The 17301-nt window shown below is 37.7% G+C and overlaps 1 protein-coding gene across 10 annotated transcripts in view; it reads right to left on the bottom strand.

Moving 5' to 3' along the window:
- Positions 1-17301, bottom strand: part of CACNA2D1 (calcium voltage-gated channel auxiliary subunit alpha2delta 1) — a 495933-nt gene that overhangs the window by 452561 nt on the left and 26071 nt on the right. Inside the window, exon 1 of one of the 10 annotated variants that reach the window (XM_045494633.1) lies at positions 13198-13345. The exons of the other annotated variants lie outside the window; for them this stretch is intronic. The gene's annotated coding sequence lies outside the window, so the exon portion shown is untranslated. Of the gene's footprint in view, positions 1-13197; positions 13346-17301 lie in introns of those variants that run through there. 10 annotated transcript variants of the gene reach the window in all.

Genomic DNA, 17301 nt, shown 5'->3' on the forward strand with positions numbered 1-17301 from the left:
GTGGTCTACCTTTAAAGCACCTGATAGGCAGATAATGCAGGCATTCACTTTGCAGAAGTATTTATTGAATGCCTATTACATATGTAGGATATTATTGTAGACATTAGGAATACTATATTGAACGAAAAAGACAAAAATTGCAACTCTGACAGACTGTACCATCTACAGGAGTAAAATGAGCTGCAGAGACCTTAAAAGATAACTTGCTTAACATAACGTACTTACTGAGTGACTGACAAGGGCAATGTCAAGCGGTCTAATCCCAGTGCTCGTTCCTTTAACCATGTGCTTTGTTGCTATGGAAGTCAAATCATACTTGCCAGGGCTCGCACACGGCATTCTGCTTTTCAGACTGCAGATTTTTCCACTTAATATTATATTAGTAATTCAGTGTAATACAGTTATAGTTAAAAAAAAAAAATAAACCTCTAAGCACAAAACTCACATTAAGTATGAAAAGTGAAAGTGTTTATTCTAAAAGTGTTTAAGGAAATAAACTGAGTATTATGTTGTTCACTGATGTGAACTGTTGGTTACAATAAGTAATTTGAGTACAATTAATAGTCTAAAGGAAGTTAGAATAGCATGCTTGTCTACCTGTACTTACAATACAATAGTTCAAACTTTACTCAATGTTTAGTAGTAAGTGTATTTTCCTCGGCCTATAAAAATATCTTGTAGCAGAAGAACGTGATAAAGTCAGGCCAACAACTCATTTCAATAGTCTTCAGTCTCCTCCAATGTATGTAAAAAAAAATAAAGTGAGCATAGGACACATTCCTTTTATTTTATTATTATTATTTTTTTTTTTTTTTAGAGAGAAGAGATGCCCTCTCTCTATCAAAATATATAAGTAAACTTTAAAAAAGCCTGGGGCACCTGGGTGGCTCAGTCGGTTAAGCATCCAACTCTTGATTTTGGCTCAGGTCATGATGTTGCCGTTCTTGAGTTCTAGTCCCGTGTTGGGCTCTGTGCCAACAGCATGGAGGCTGTTTGGGGTTGTCTCTCTCTCCCTTTCTCTCCCCCTTCATGTGTGCATGAATTCATTCATTCATTCATTCATTCATTCATTCTCTCTCTCTCTCTCCCTCTCTCCCCCCCCCACCTCAAAAGTAAATAAATAAACTTGAAAAAAACAGACACCCAACCGAGACACCTAGGTGCCCCCACTTTGGAATTCTTTAGATCCTCTATTTCCTCCTTTCTGAATAGTTATACACTTTCTGTATTTGTATTTACAACATTTTTGATTGTGATTATCCTTAATAATATTCATTTTGCCTAAAATTGAGCATTTGAAAAATGCAAACGTCTGTGCTGATACAGCCCACAAACGAGTAGAAAACCTGAAGGTCTATCAGTGATTACAATTTAGTCGGTGTGCTAATGAAGTATTTACACAAAGGAAGAGCAATATTAGCAAAGATGGTGGCATTTCACGGTTTCTGACTACCAAAGTTTTTGAGAATATAGTCATAATAACAAACATGCTAAGCACATATGACCTCAGTTAAACATCGTTGCCCTGTTTTGTGACAGGCAATGTTATACAAATGAGACACACAGAGGTTAAGTAACTTGCCAAAGTAACACAGTAGTGGAGTCAAGATTCCTATTGCTGACTAAATAAGACTTTCAACTGGGTCTTGAAAGATGAAACAGTTCTTAGTAGATGATAAAAGGGGCGAAAGACAAGCCAGGTGGTGGGAATTATACGACCAACAGCAGAGTGTCATGAGCAGGGGAAGGGACCGGTGAGACCAACCAGTAGGATAGGATTACAAGGTGGACAGAATGGCCAAGGCAAAGCCTTGGAGAGAGTCTGTGTCCAACTGCTCTTTCCCCTAAATATCTAGAGATGAAGTCAGTCCTTACACATCAGGACCGTAGGAGGCTGAGATCAGAGAACAGCCACTTCAGCACAAGAAAGGACTCAAAGACCTTAGAGCCCCTATCCTAACAGCCCCTTCCTAACAGGGAGGAGACTCACAGAGGAGGAAACAGCACTTTGCAAGAGAAGGATCATGATTGCTCCAGGATTCTTATTGCAGCGAATCAGCTAACTTACTCTTCCCATATTAAAGACAAATATTCTGTTCAGAGAAGCTTATTTTTAACAATATAGTTTTCAAGTCACAAGTTTATGGGTTTTTAAAAATTCTTTATTATTCACTATGTGTTGAATGACGTATTTATTACATAAATACCATGTGTACGCGCACATGTATATCCACACTAATATATCCAGAGAAGTTAAATGCTGCTGTTGGACACACGACAAATAAAATAAACGTAATTTCAGAACCGCTTTCCTCATGTCTGAGTGAAATCTCACTACAAAATCACTGCAATTTTTCCTTCCTTCTTTGCTCCCATTCTCCCTCCCTTCATCTTTCCTTCTTCACCTCTTTCCTTCCTACCTTTTTTTTTCCTTCTCATTCTTTCTTTTAATTATAAATTGAGAGTTCTTTTGATATTGGAACAGAGACCTTTCTACATTGCAGTAATTCAAATCTAACCAAAAATATCACCAATATCAGGCCAGATTCTAATTATTATGAAATCAGGTTTCCGGCTTCAGCAAAGTCACAATCAGCACTGAAATCACTCTTGCTTCCACTCATTTCTTTTTATCTCTGTTGTGATTTAACAAAAACTGTGTGGGTTAAATAGCTATGTAGGAATTGAACTATGCTTACAAGATAGAAAAAGAATTTAGAAAAAATACTGTTCTTGGGTGTCTGGGTCGTTGAAGCATGTGACTTCGGCTCAGGTCATGATCTCAGGGTTGTTGCGTCCGAGTCCCACACTGGGTGAGCTCGAGGCTTGCTTCAGGTGAGCCCCGCTTCTCTCTCTCTTTCCCTCACTCTCTTTCTTTCTGCCTCTCATACAATTGTCTCTCTCCCTCACTCCGTTCATTTTCATGCTCTCTCTCTCTCTCAAAAAAAAAAAAAAAAGTAAAAGAAAAAGTCAAAGGAAAACAATGTTAACAAGTTTCAGTTTATATTTCCCTTCTATAAACTGGCAGAGGGGGAAATTGGTGACAATCCCATGTTACAGGTTCAAATCCCTCTCTGTGTAAATGAGCAAAAAACTAAAAGGCTCCATCTCCCTTCTCACCTTCTTTTCTTTCCATTTTATAACCTCCATTTAAAAAAACATTTAAGCTCCAAAGTGGGGGTGCTTAGGAGAATCACTACAACTCACCTCTATCTTCTCTAGGTTAAACACACCTACAACTAATAGTGAGCATTCTACATTTAAGTCACCAACACACATTCTTCCAATTTTCCAGATTTATAGCACAATTCATTCATTTATTCAGCTATGTTTCTTTGACACCCACCAAATGCCAGCTATTGTGTTAGGCATTAGAAATAAAAGATAAGTGGCGCCTAGGTAGCTCAGTCAGTTGAGCGCCCGAATGTGGCTCAGGTCATGATCTCAATGTTTATGAGTTCGAGTCCCGCATCAGGCTCACTGCTGAGCCCACTACAAGCCCACTCTGGATCCTCTGTTCTCTTCTCTCTCTGCCCCTCCCCACTCACACTCTATCTCTCAAAAATAAATTAACTTAAAAAATAAAGAAATAAAAGATAAATGAGACACACATTCATTCATTCATTCATTCATTCATCCCTTCAATATGTTGACCTTTCTTACAGACTGGGGCTACAGCAGTGAATAAAAAGGCAAAAATCTCTATCCTAATGGAACATGCCTTATAGTGAAGAAGGTAAAAAAAAAAAAAAAAAAAAAAAAAGGTGAGAAACAAATATTTAAATAATTGCATTACCTAAATCTAAGCGCTAGAGAAAAATACAATTTGGGAAATGGGATAAGGAGTGTCAGAGTAGAGCTGTAATTTTAGAAGGTGGATGAGGTTTAGTTTCTGTTTTCAAAAAACTCATTTAAAAAAGGCTTATTTAAAAAAGTTTTTTTTAACTTTTAAAAAATATATGGCAAGACAATGTGAGAGATGTTATGAAGGTTATTAACAAAATGCAACTTATCTAACAGAAGGAGCTATGAAAGAATCACAGAGGGAAAGAATCAGCTGTAAAAGACAAGAAGACATGAACAAAAGGGCTGGGCAGGACAGGCAAAGGAACAGTATATGCAAACTCACAGAGCCAGTAGTTCAGCGGTAGCTTCTATTTTTCAGTGTACAACAGCAATCACCATTGAATCCAGAGCCTTCCATGTCCCAGACACCCGCACCTTATTACCCTCACAATATATTTGTGGCTATATTAAAGTTGTTCCATTTTTTAAAATGATGAAGTGAGATCAGAATGAAATCTTTCAATCTTAACAAACAGGTCGAGGCCAACGAGTTGAACTTGATCCTGTAAGCAATGCAATCCACTGAAATTCTTCAAATAAAGAAGGAGCATGGTCACATGTTTGTCTTTGCTTGCTTGTTCCCTAAGATACTGGACAGCAATGTGGAGGACAGAATGTGGGATTTGGTGACGACAATGTTAACATATTATTATTTTTAATAACAAAATGCCCTAAGAGGTGGAAAAGGCTTCCTCTAAACCAGTATCACTGGGGACAGAAAATGGGGTAAGGAAAACATGTGGTAGCCCATTGATTCTGGGTGCGAGGGGTACAGAAGAGCATAAAAAAGGGAAGTCCTGGTGAGCCTAGGTTTCCTAGCTTAGAACACTGCAAGGGTGATGCCGTCAGCCAAGAGAAAAGGAAGACTTTGGATAAGAAAGGATGGGGTGGAGAGTGCTCTAGTTTTGAACTCGTTAAGTACATTCTTGGTGATACTCAAGGCAAGATAGCCAGATGATAACCAGACCCTGATTGAAGGTCCTAAAGGTAACACGTTTAAGAACTGCCAATAAATGTGTCTTTGTATTTGTAGGAGTGTTTTTGTTAGCGAGAGACAGAAAACCCAAATTGCTAACTCATTTAATAGAATTATTTTTAGCTTACTTGTTAAAAATCTCTAAAGATAACAAGGACTTCAAGTGTGCTTTAATTAGGACTCAGTTCTTTCTCTGCAGTTATTTCCGCACTGCCTTCTTCCCTGTATCATGTCATGACGTTTTCCGTTAGGGTAGCAACATCATGTAACAATCCCCAACTTGACACGTGTCCTACAAATTTCAGAAGATAAATTTTCTTTTTTCTACCTACTGAAAAACAACCCTAGACATCCTTCTAAACCAACTTGCATGTCATTCCCACCATTGTCAAGAAGGATGGGATTGCACTGATTAGCTTGGAATTGGAACTATATAGATACCACATAGTGGGGGGAATGCAGAATAAATGCTGGAGAAGCAATCCCAGTGTCCCCCTCGATTCCAAGGCTGACAGTGGTCTATCATTCCATTACCTTTAATGAAAAACTTTTTAAATCACAGCTGAAAAAAAAACAAAAAAAACAAAAACAAGTATTGTGCTAAGATTTCTTGACTTCTTAAAATTGCCTGAACTTCAAATATCACCCAAGTCCAACCAAACACCTTGCCAGATGTAGCAACAATGGAAATATGGAAGTTATATGATAAAATATATTAGCAATGTAAGCACTGAATAGTTTTCATGTGAAGGGATAACATCCAGTGCTGTTAACTGAGAATTCACTTTCTTCTCCCTTTCTCTGCTCCTCACCCTCTAATCCCTGTACTGAGTCAGTAGTCAAAAGAGGATACCAGAGTACACAAACCAAAGAGGCAAATTCTTGGATGGGAGTTCTCAATAAGTTCTTGAGACGTGGAAGTGGCTGACAGACACCAGTGACCTGAAGGAACCTCATGGTTGCAATGAGAAGGATACAGAGTGACATGCGCAGGAACATGCATATCTAAGGATCTGCAGTGGGGACAAGGGTCAAACCAGATTAGCTCCCTTTCAAAGGATATTAGATGAACGCTTCATTTCCAAAGTTTAGAAGCTTAATTGCCACCCCTTGTTCAAACGGATTAGGGGAGAATCCTTATAATTGACTGAGGTTAGTTGTAAGTGTAAATGTAAGCTTCCATTCTCTTTGGTCATTCATAAGGCTCAAATTTAAAATTTAATTGCGGAGGAATAAATATAATTAGATATCTTACATACTTACTTTTATATGCATTACAGAAAAATTACTGAAAGCCACATTCTTTAATTCCACACTTGGCACGATGAGATAGCTTTAACAACTAACTCACTTTTCACACCCTCAGTGAATACGAACTTTACTCTGCAGAAAAGAAAACCATGAGACTGTGCTGTATGTCTCATGTAGTTCCCCTCCGTGGTCAACAGAAAAAGATATTTGCTGGATCAGTGAAGTCCAGCGAGAGCAGTGATTTGCCAAATATGACCCATCAGGGCACTGGGAATTTCGGATTCGATTTCAGCATTTGTTACTGTCACTCAAGTACTAAATCTATATTTACTTGGGGCAGTGAGTGGAGATTTAAATAGAAGAATCCAAATCATCCAAGAATCTTTCCTTTCCTGAGTTAGCTGATTTTGAGAATTATTCTCATTGAGCTCAAGTGTTTCAAAACTGGTCACATAAAATTCTATTGATACTACAATAATTTTTTTAAGGTAAAATGGGAGGGTTAGCAAAAAATATTGATATTTTCTTTAACGTTTTTTAAATTATCTGATTAATCATTTCAGTCACTGTTCTGGGGGGTTCCTAAATATAAGATATGTCCAAAGGCATAAGTTTCAATATATTGAAAGACAAGAAGTGCTCTAAATTTGGGGCACCTGGGTGGCTCAGTCAGTTAAGTGTCCGACTCTGGCTCAGGTCACGATCTCACAGTTTGTGAGCTTGAGCCCCACGTCAGGCTCTGTGCTGACAGCTCAGAGCCTGGAGACTGCTTCGGATTCTGGCCTCCCTCTCTCTCTCTCTCTCTGCCCCTCCCCCGCTCACGCTCTGTTCCTCTTTCTCTCTCTCCCTCTAGAAAATAAATAAACGTTAAAAAAAAAAAAAAAGTGTTGTTAAAAAAGAAGTGCTCTAAATTTAAAAGTGAAAATGGGGACTCCAGGGTGGCTCAGTCGGTTAAGCAGTTCAAGTCTGAATCTTGATTTTGGCTCAGGTCATGATCTCACAGTTGGTGAGAGCAAGCCCCACATTGGGCTCCATGCTGGGCAAGGAGCCTGCTTTAGATTCTCTCCCTCTGATCTTCTCCCATTCATGCTCTCTATCTCTCTCTATCCCTCAAAAAATATAAATAAATAAATAAATAAATAAATAAATAAATAAATAAATATTTAACTTAAAAACAAAAAAAGTGAAGATGCATGACTTAAGACAATCACAACATGAAAATAATAGAACATTAACACATTTGTAAATGTGTTTATTAAATGTGCTAGAATTTAGCAGAATCATTTTTAAAAAGACATAAAATTAAGATTTAAAATCAATATGCCAATTAGGATATACAAATAAGTCCAACTGATGCAAACAGAATTCTATTTCCAAAGCCAGGGAAACTACTTCATTTCTAAGTAAAGGCAGGGCAACATTCCTGGGCAAAAACAGAAACAAAAACAAACTAAAACAACTGACTAAAACTACAGGAGCTGATCAACAGGAAAAGGAAGCACAAAGTCTGGAATTCATACTGGGGCTGAGGGGCCAGGAGCAATGTTGTTGGTGGAATTCAGAAAGGGATCCCAAAGGCTATGGCTCAGTATGTACTTCTGTATTTATATAATGCAAATGATCACGTGTATAACTGGAACTTCTTTTCAAATATGGGGATTACGGTTTGAATGCTGTTTGTTGGAAGACATTCCCCAACCTACCATCAAAGAGCATCATAGTCTCAACTCTCTTCACATTTGGGTTCACAGTTTGGATTCTTGTGCTATAATTAAAAGGAAAAAGATGTCACTAATGGGGGAGTTGTACATGTGTCCAGGCACAGGGTTTATGGGAAATCTTGGTACCACCTTCCTCTCGATTCTGCTGTGAACCTAAAACTACTCTAAAAAATAAAGTCTTCAATTTCTTTTTTCTCACTTTGGAGAAGACTTGGCTCGGAAATCATAGTTTTGATGTTCCATGCACTGCTTTTTTTCTGTAAATCCTTCCTCATCTATTTGAATCTTGGAAGCTTTTTGTTTATTTGTTTTTTGACTCGCTCCTTTGTTATTTTTAAACTTTTTATTTTCTTTTCAGCTTTATCCAGGTAATTATTATTTTTTAATTCAGTAATTACAATGAATGAACAGTTATACTTAAGTCATTTCAAATGATAGGCCCACATATATAAAAACTAGTCTCAGTAATCAAATGTGCTATTTACTACCCCTCTAAAAATATTATAAAGAGGTCAATCAGGCACATCTGTTAATGGTAAATATCTTCTGTCCAACTGAAGAATGTGACTGGCACAGACACAGAACTCCAGCCCAGCTCAACCTAACAGCTGCTTGACAGTTGTCTTCAACTCTGTGTTCAAGGGTTTTCTGAGGGATCTGCCTGCCACCTACATAGTGTGAGCTCACGTTGCCAGAGCTATGAAAATATATTTGAAATTCAAAGAAGCAATGGGTGTGACATCCATATTAGATGACCTGCATGTGGGATAGAGGTTTTCATATCACTAGATAGGTAAAATAACTGTGCACAAATGTCTCAAATTTTCTGCACCTCTATAAAATGTATACTCCTTGTATCCCCCAACTATTGAAAGAAAGATCACCAATGTTCTAATACACTTATCAACTGCAGTTTACTAATTATCTGCACACTGGCCACAAAAATGATGAAAAGCAAAGCTTGCTAAATTATTTTTAATTGAGATATAATTGACTTCACTACAACACTATGTTAGTTTCAGGTATACAACGTAATGGTTTCACATCGGCATGCACTGTGAAATGATCACCACAATAAATCTAGTCATCATCCATCACCATAAAAAGTACCAAAAAGGACTTTTTTTTCCCTTGTCATGAGAATTTTCAAGATCCACTCTCCTAGAAAACTTCAAATATATACTACAATCCCACCGACCATAGTCACTAAAATGCAGCACACCATACCCCCGTGACTTATTCATTTCACAATTTGAAGTCTGTATGTCCTGACTCCTACATGCATTTCACCCCCACATACACAACTCTCCCTCCTGGCAACTGCCCCTCTGTTCTCCATACCCATGAGCTTTGTTTTGTTTGTCTGTCTGCTTTGTTTTGTAAATTCAACACACAGGTGAGATCATATGGTATTTGTTGTTCTCTGCCTGACATTTCACTTATCATAATATCCTCCAAGTCCATCCATGTTGTCACAGGTGGCTAAATTTTTTTTTTTTGACGATTCCTTTTAACAAAAAATAAATGAAGTGCATATGTCCAAATATAATTTATTAATAATAATAGCACTGAAATAGAATTAAGAAACAGCAATAATTATCATGAGTGAGAGATTCCATGTCTAAGACTTAACATTTGGTGCCCATAAGGCTTTGAAGATTCCTTGAAAACAACTTGATGGCTCTATCCTCTGCTCCATCAGAGCTTGAGGACACACAGACTGGGTCAGAGCACGGCAATAAGAAAGCCCAGGAAGAGGTTCTAATGCTTGATGAGGTCAATTATACTCTGTGCCATAATACTGCACTTAACGGTAGGTAGTTTTTTCTTTAAACAGTGTCAGCCATCAAGAAAGTTCAAAAAACATGTTGGTCGAATTTAGTGAATCATTAGACCTTTGCCATAAAGAAGAATAATACCATTTTAATACATAATTTGTTTTTCTCTTGCTTGATATATTCCCTCTTTTATAACCTCTCAAAATGTGAAATCTCTTTACAGCTATAAAGAAACATGCCAACAGTGGTATCTTTCACAGGCTTACATATCAAACATTTCATAAAAAGAATGATGTGTACAATGAGATGAACTGATTTCCACACTCTAAGTAAAAATTAACATTTGAAACACTAGGATGTCACAGCATGCAACATACTAACTCGTGACAGAACTATTTTTAAAAAGTTTATGCGAGGTAAAACATAAAGGTTCAAAGAACACAGACAAAAAGTAGACAGCAGAAAAATATTTTAAATGCTCCCTCCTTTTCCATGTTGGCAGCTTTATGTGAGTGGATGGGGAATTTTAAAATGTCATTCAGACCAACACTTCTGATACTATCTCTGACTGTTCTTTTCTCATATTTTTCATGTAACTAAATTCTGCCCAATCTTCCTATTATTTCTCCTTTCCATCTTCCACTTCCATTTCTTTATCCCCTTAAGTTGAGATCATCAAGGACACTGCAAAAACCTCAGTGACCCCTGGGCAGCCTTCTTCCCCTAGAATCCATCATTGTCTCAGCTGGGCATGCAAAAACACCATTAGGGACCCAACTGAGACAGAGCAGGGACTCGACCTGGGTCCCCTCAACAATGACTGCAAAATCCAGCACTCTTTGGCTGCCTCCATAAGAAAAAAAAAAAAAAAAAAGCTAAAACTCTATGCCTCTGGAAGAGCATATCTTGCAGGAATGGAGGAGGACGCTTACTACAAAGACTGGCGAGGACCAGACCAAACCAATCTGTGCCAACGTCGAGTCCGGTGCTGAACTTTCACCAACTTTTCCCCTCATTATGCTAAAAATCACATCCAGACGTGGGGATTAAACATGCAAATGAAACATATGATGTATGAAGAAGCATGTTCTGTCCACTGTACCAGCGCACCCAATTTCCTGTATTTCCCCACTACTACATGTTTAAACATCACCCATTACCTGCCTCAGCCCCTTTAAAACAGTCTCTGGCCATTGTTCTAAGAGCCAGTCTGATGCTCCAGCCATGACTGGGTATCCCTTCCGCCCAATTACAAGCGCTCATCAACACAACTCTAGTCCCAGGGACTAGCTACTGTGTAGAATACGATGTGTCTTCAATAAATAGTTTTTTAATGAATAAGCATTTTTTACAAAGCTGATATAATCTATACATCTCTGCCATATTAATGTTCCAAAACACCTCAAATACACTCTCCCTTCAAAAATCCTTAATGGCTCCCCACTTCCATCAGAATGAAATCCAAACTTTGGACCCAGCTTTTTTTAATATACTTCCCTTTTGTCTCTTCCCATTCTTCCTTTACACCAGGCAGCACAGCAGAGTGTAGAGAACCTTGCTTTTGATACCCCAAGGCTTACGGACTGTGTTGGAATTTTGACTTGATGACTTACTAAAGCATAATATTGTAAACACTTTGGATCTCATGTTTTACTAAATAAAAGTAATACCTGACAGCAGCTGTAAACACGAAATAATAGCAAAAATACACTCAGCAGACAGGGCACACAGAAGACGAATTGTATGAATTCTATCAATGCTGCAATAACCTTCCTTTTTGAATCAGGTATACTCTTTACCTTTGTTTAATACATTCCTCCTGCTAACCTCAAGTGGGAAAATTCAAAGTACTATAACTGCACCTACATTCTGTTCATTCCGTTAAGGCCATCTCAAAAGCTACCCTGTTTTAAGACAAACACATCATATTCAAGCACCAAGCAGGTACACAAGAAGTAATCAGCCAATAAAGGATGGTCCCAAGACAACGTGATTCCATGAAGAAAATTTATCTACGAGGAAAACCTAAACAAGTCAGAGTTAGAGATCTAACCTCAGCACTTGTAAACTGCCAACAAAACTTTAAAGAGACTGAAATTTCAAGAGAAATGCCGTGATGGGGAGGATTTCAAACCGACAATCTAGTTAACTTTACAAGCAAAACACCTGCTGTAAAGTCTCCATCACCGCATGTGCCCAGGGACGTCACTCTTTCTGTGCATGCTCTAGCACTGCTGTATATTGCTGAGAAGCACAAACAGCTTTGGAATGTTAATTATTTCTTAAACTCTATTAGTTCCTCCTGACCATACATAAATTCCTTGGGAATAAAGTGGCAAATCCCTTAGTCTCTCCATCGGTCTCCTACATGGTATATATTAAACAAATATTTGATTGACTCTTACGTGTTCCTTATTTGGTAACGAAAGCCTTGTGGCTTTTTAAATTAATACTAGTATGCCTTAAAATGTTACTTTCTGCAAGTGATGCAAACCAAATATAATTGGATGCATATACTTGTGAATGTACCTTACATAGCTCTCCAGTGTTTAAAAGATGTCAGTGTTTCTAATAGCTTTTAATACAAGAAAATGACATATGAAGAAGTGGACTGTGGAACCCAGATAAGGTATATAGTGGCAAAAGCAGAACTAAGTGCTGTAAGTTCTCTAACTCAGTGGTTTGCAGCCATGGCTACAAAATAAAACCGCCTGGGGAGATGTTTTTTTTAAAAAATATCCATGCCAAGACAATTATCATAGCCTCTAGGGTAGGACCTAGCTGCTGCTAATTTCTGAAGACTTCCCAAGTGATTCATATGTGTACCCATGCTATAAAACCACCTTACCTCTCCTAATTCCAATGAACAACATGACTGCTGACAATTCCTGAAAAAGTTATTGTCTAAGATCTCTTCTACTCACTATTGTTTTCTGGGTTTTAAATTTTTAAGTACTTGAAACTGTGGCTCTGAACAATACCTTTTAAAGTGCTACTTTTGGGGCGCCTGGGTGGCGCAGTCGGTTAAGCGTCCGACTTCAGCCAGGTCACGATCTCGCGGTCCGTGAGTTCGAGCCCCGCGTCGGGCTCTGGGCTGATGGCTCAGAGCCTGGAGCCTGTTTCCGATTCTGTGTCTCCCTCTCTCTCTGCCCCTCCCCCGTTCATGCTCTGTCTCTCTCTGTCCCAAAAATAAATAAACGTTGAAAAATAAATAAATAAATAAATAAATAAATAAATAAATAAAGTGCTACTTTTACTTTTGTCTTGAGTCAATAGCATACTCTGGATAAATCTCTAAATAAGAGTTCCTATGATTACACCCATACACAATTTTAATAAGAAATAATGTGCTCTGCTTTTATCGTATACACACACACACACACACACTCACACGAATGGTATATTTTTTGTGGCACGGGACACTTATGATAGCCTAGGTTATATAAGGGAGAACCCGAAATATTCTTTTTCATCCTCTCCTAATCAATCAATCCATCATAGCAGTTTAATCCATTCTTTAACTATTTTGTAATCACTCCTGCACCACCACCTACACAATACCTTTTCATTCTGATTGCCTTCACCTTAAGAAATAATACATGTTAACCAGCAGCAGAAAAATTACCTCTCTTATGAGCTCAGGGGGGCTGATGAAGCACACTACATCAGGGGTGGCTGACCCAGGTGACTGGCTTGTGACAGTCAGGAAGTCCCTCACACCTGTCCGGGGAGGCAAAGACTGCAAGAGAAAGGGCGACTGTGACAGAACAGCCACATCAGGGCAAACAATGCCCCAGACTGCCGTTAGCAGAGCTCTAAAAATAAAGCTACAAAAGCATTGGGAAGGCAGAATGAATTCTTAACACTTGTTCTCTGCTATTTTAGTCTGTTATGAAGCAGGTGACCTCAGTACCAAGCGATGAGTCTTTTAACTTTCTGTATCCCTCACTTTCAGAAATGATCCCCAGTTATGCTGATCATGACTGAATTCATTCCAGCTGCTTCAAATTCATAATCGTGAAGAGAATCTTTTCTAATCTTTCAAGACCACTCTCATAGGATTACATTCTAAAAGAAGCTTCTTTGATATTCATTTGCCTATTTTACTTTGAAGATTTCTTTCATATGTATTATTCTGTAAAAATGTTTATTCCATTAATACTTTATGTATTCTTTTGGGGACTCACATCCAAGAAGCAAGTTAAGAGAGTCATTAATTTATCCAGAGAAACAGCAGTTTAAATGTCCTCCATTTAAAAATCTCTGCTTTAGAGAAAGAAAACCTAGAGACTTCCTAATAATATTATTATATATTAATTATATATTAATATTAATTATATATTAATATTAATTATATATTAATATTATAATAGCTGTATATCAACATAACTAATAATTGTATCATAGTTGTTAAAATACAGTATGTTAAGATATTAATAAATAGTAATATTTAATGACCCAAATAAGGTCATCCTTACTTTAAATTCTATTTTAAATGCTTAGTGCCTGAGCTGTTCTGCCTGGGAGGCAATATAACGTTGTCGCTGAGAGCAAGAATAGAATCAGACAGATCACAGGCATATCCCTGTCCCACTATTACTATCTATGTAGCCCAGAAGAGGACATTTAATTGCTCAAGACCTCAGTTTCTTCTTCTTCACTTATAGAAGAACATAATGTCTATCCCCACTTTAGAAGGTGGAGGTCAGAATTAAGTAATATAAGTAAAACGTTAGCATATTGCCTGGCACCTAGCACTTAATAAATGCTACCAATTATGGTTAGTGCTAATAAATTATTTCTCACTGAGCAGCTGAAAATCAAAACATCAAGAAGCAATGTTATTTAAAATGTTATTGATGTTCTTAAATAGGCACATAACATTTATATCCAAGAATCCAAAATTTCAAAAAAAATTTTTTTTTTCCTCATATAGGTATGTGGACACCTTGCCTTTACCCATTTTTTGGCATATAGTTCACAGGAGCTAATACAGGTAGAAATTATCCTGGGGATTTTTTTTTCTGAATAGTAAACTTCACTGGAGGAACATTTGTATTTTGGTACGATTCGCACAATGGGCATACACAAGAGAGGTCTCAACTTGACAAGGTGAAAACTTTCAAAGGAATTCAGGATACCTCAGGATGTTAAACTCCTCACCTCAGGCCAAAACATTCTATTATTATATTCTCCCACTGTCTGTCTCTCCACCTCTCTCCATTTCTTTCTCTCCATTTCTCTCTCTCTCTCTCTCTCTCTCTCTCTCTCTCTCACACACACACACACACACACACACACACACACGCACGCATGCACGCACAGACACACAATCTATATTTGAAAATCTCACAAAAATCCTGGGTCACGGTTAATCATGATCTCTTTACCTAAATCTCAAACAACGTAATTGAGTTACCACCCACCTAAGTTTCACTGAACACATGAGAAGTAATTTTAAAAACTAAACTTTGATAGTGTGGGAGGGGGGGTGGGCTAAATGGGTAAGGGGCACTAAGGAATCTACTCCTGAAATCATTGTTGCACTATAAGCTAACTAATCTGGATGTAAATTAAAAAAAAAAAAAAAAAAAAAAAAAAAAAAAAATTTTATTAAAAAGTAAACTTTGATCAAAAAACTGGCCGCATTTCATAGGCATTGCCTCTGGACCCTTGATCAGTCTCCCCAGAAACTGTTGGGGAGTTCAATGACATGTCTGTATCTGTGTTTGAAGCTATCTGTGCAGGTAACTGTTTAAACCATTTCCTCTGCTTTGCTTCTCAAAGAAGCAAGCAATCAGTTGTTAGTCTCCTGGTAAGTATTGGTTTTATTTTTGAGATATATACTAAACTGCTTCTCACCTTACTCTTTAGGCCAGAAGTCATCAATTCTCAGTATAAATGTGGAAAATTATGCAGAAGCCTCTGTAAAAAGAATACTTGATATTCAAAAGGTCTATTTAGAGTAAACATTATACATCTCTCTTGAGATTTTCAAAACACTCTTAAATTCAGAATTAACTGCAACACTTCACAAGTTGTTTCAAAGATGCAAAATGATGAGAGAAAAAGCTCTAAGATGCATATAAACCACTTAAATATTAACAGTTTGCTAGAAGTGAGGTATTTAGTTCACTAAATTATTTTAACCATCATCATTGTATCTTAAAAATTAACGAGATATTATTTGAATTAGTCCACATATCTATTTGTAGCTGTTACACAAACTAAACAGATATCCAAAGACTACATTCGTGTTTCTTGGGTAACTTTTCTGAGCAATTCATAATTGGGCATTTCTTAAGTCAATCACTTTTTATCTTTTATAATTTGACTGAGAAACCACTTTTCTATCTGTGCAAAAGGAGCTTTGTATTGACTTAATTTTCCCTGTGCAACATCTAACATTTACCCTAAGAAAAATGGGTCATCAGCAAGTTTATTTCTATTCATGCCCTGATTTCTCAGCCAGAGAAGTGATGTGTCTGCATTTCCAGGCCTGGGCAGAGAAATGGCTCTCGAGAGGTCTTCGTATCTCTGCATGGCTACACAGGTGTCATGCTTATGATGAACATCTTTCTAGGGGGCTCCAGGACAATGGCTGACATTGGTTTGGCCCTAACGCCTCATTATTTCTTAGGAAAAGAAATGGAGCCTATTCTATCATGCATACTTTATGGAAAAACTTTTGGAATATTTTCTTAATTACAATCAGAACAATTGTAAACCTAAAATAGTTTAGGGAAAAAATTTAATAAAAATAAAGCTTTAAGATAATAGATGTAAATGATTAATACATATTTAATATTGTTAAACCTGTCTGAGAAATTATCTAAGGTATGATCTTGTTCTATTGGCTTTGTTTCTTCAGGGACAATGTTTATTAAGTTATCTCATTAATTTTTTTTAGGTTTATTTTTATTTTTGAGAGAGAGAGAGAGAGAGAGAGAGAGAGCAAGCGAGCACTAGCAGGGAGGGCAGGGAAACACAAGGAGAGGGAGACACAGAATCTGAAGCAGGCTCCAGGCTGTGAGCTGTCAGCACAGAGACCGACGTGGGGCTCAAACTCAGGAGTCGTGAGATCATGACTGGACCTGAAGCTGGACCCTCAACTAACTGAGCCATCCAGGTGCCCCTTCATTAATTTTACTAAGGAGTATATATGTTACATATACATAGCATATAAATATGTATTATACGGATACACAGACAATAATACACATCAAATTATTTTATTAATAGTAGGGGCGCCTGGGTGGCGCAGTCGTTTAAGCGTCCGACTTCAGCCAGGTCACGATCTCGCGGTCCTTGAGTTCGAGCCCCACATCAGGCTCTGGGCTGATGGCTCAGAGCCTGGAGCCTGTTTCCGATTCTGTGTCTCCCTCTCTCTCTGCCCCTCCCCCGTTCATGCTCTGTCTCTCACTGTCCCAAAAATAAATAAACGTTGAAAAAAAAATTAAAAAAAAAATAGTATATATTACCACAAATATTAAAATTTACCTTCCCCTAATCCACCTGCCAGAATTTCAGCCACTAAAAAATACTAGAATGATAAAGCAAGATATGACTGTAACACAGTCACAGTTTCAGCATCATAGCATATAAACCCTGCCGTCTAAACTCCCTTTCAAACATAAGATGAGCTCACAAAAAGCTAGATACTTAAATAGAGCCCAACCACCAACCTTCGTGGTGAATGTAAAGTTCCACAAATCCAACATCGTCACTC

This window comes from Leopardus geoffroyi, chromosome A2 (genome assembly GCF_018350155.1).
Source record: "Leopardus geoffroyi isolate Oge1 chromosome A2, O.geoffroyi_Oge1_pat1.0, whole genome shotgun sequence".
NCBI classification, from domain to species: domain Eukaryota; kingdom Metazoa; phylum Chordata; class Mammalia; order Carnivora; family Felidae; genus Leopardus; species Leopardus geoffroyi.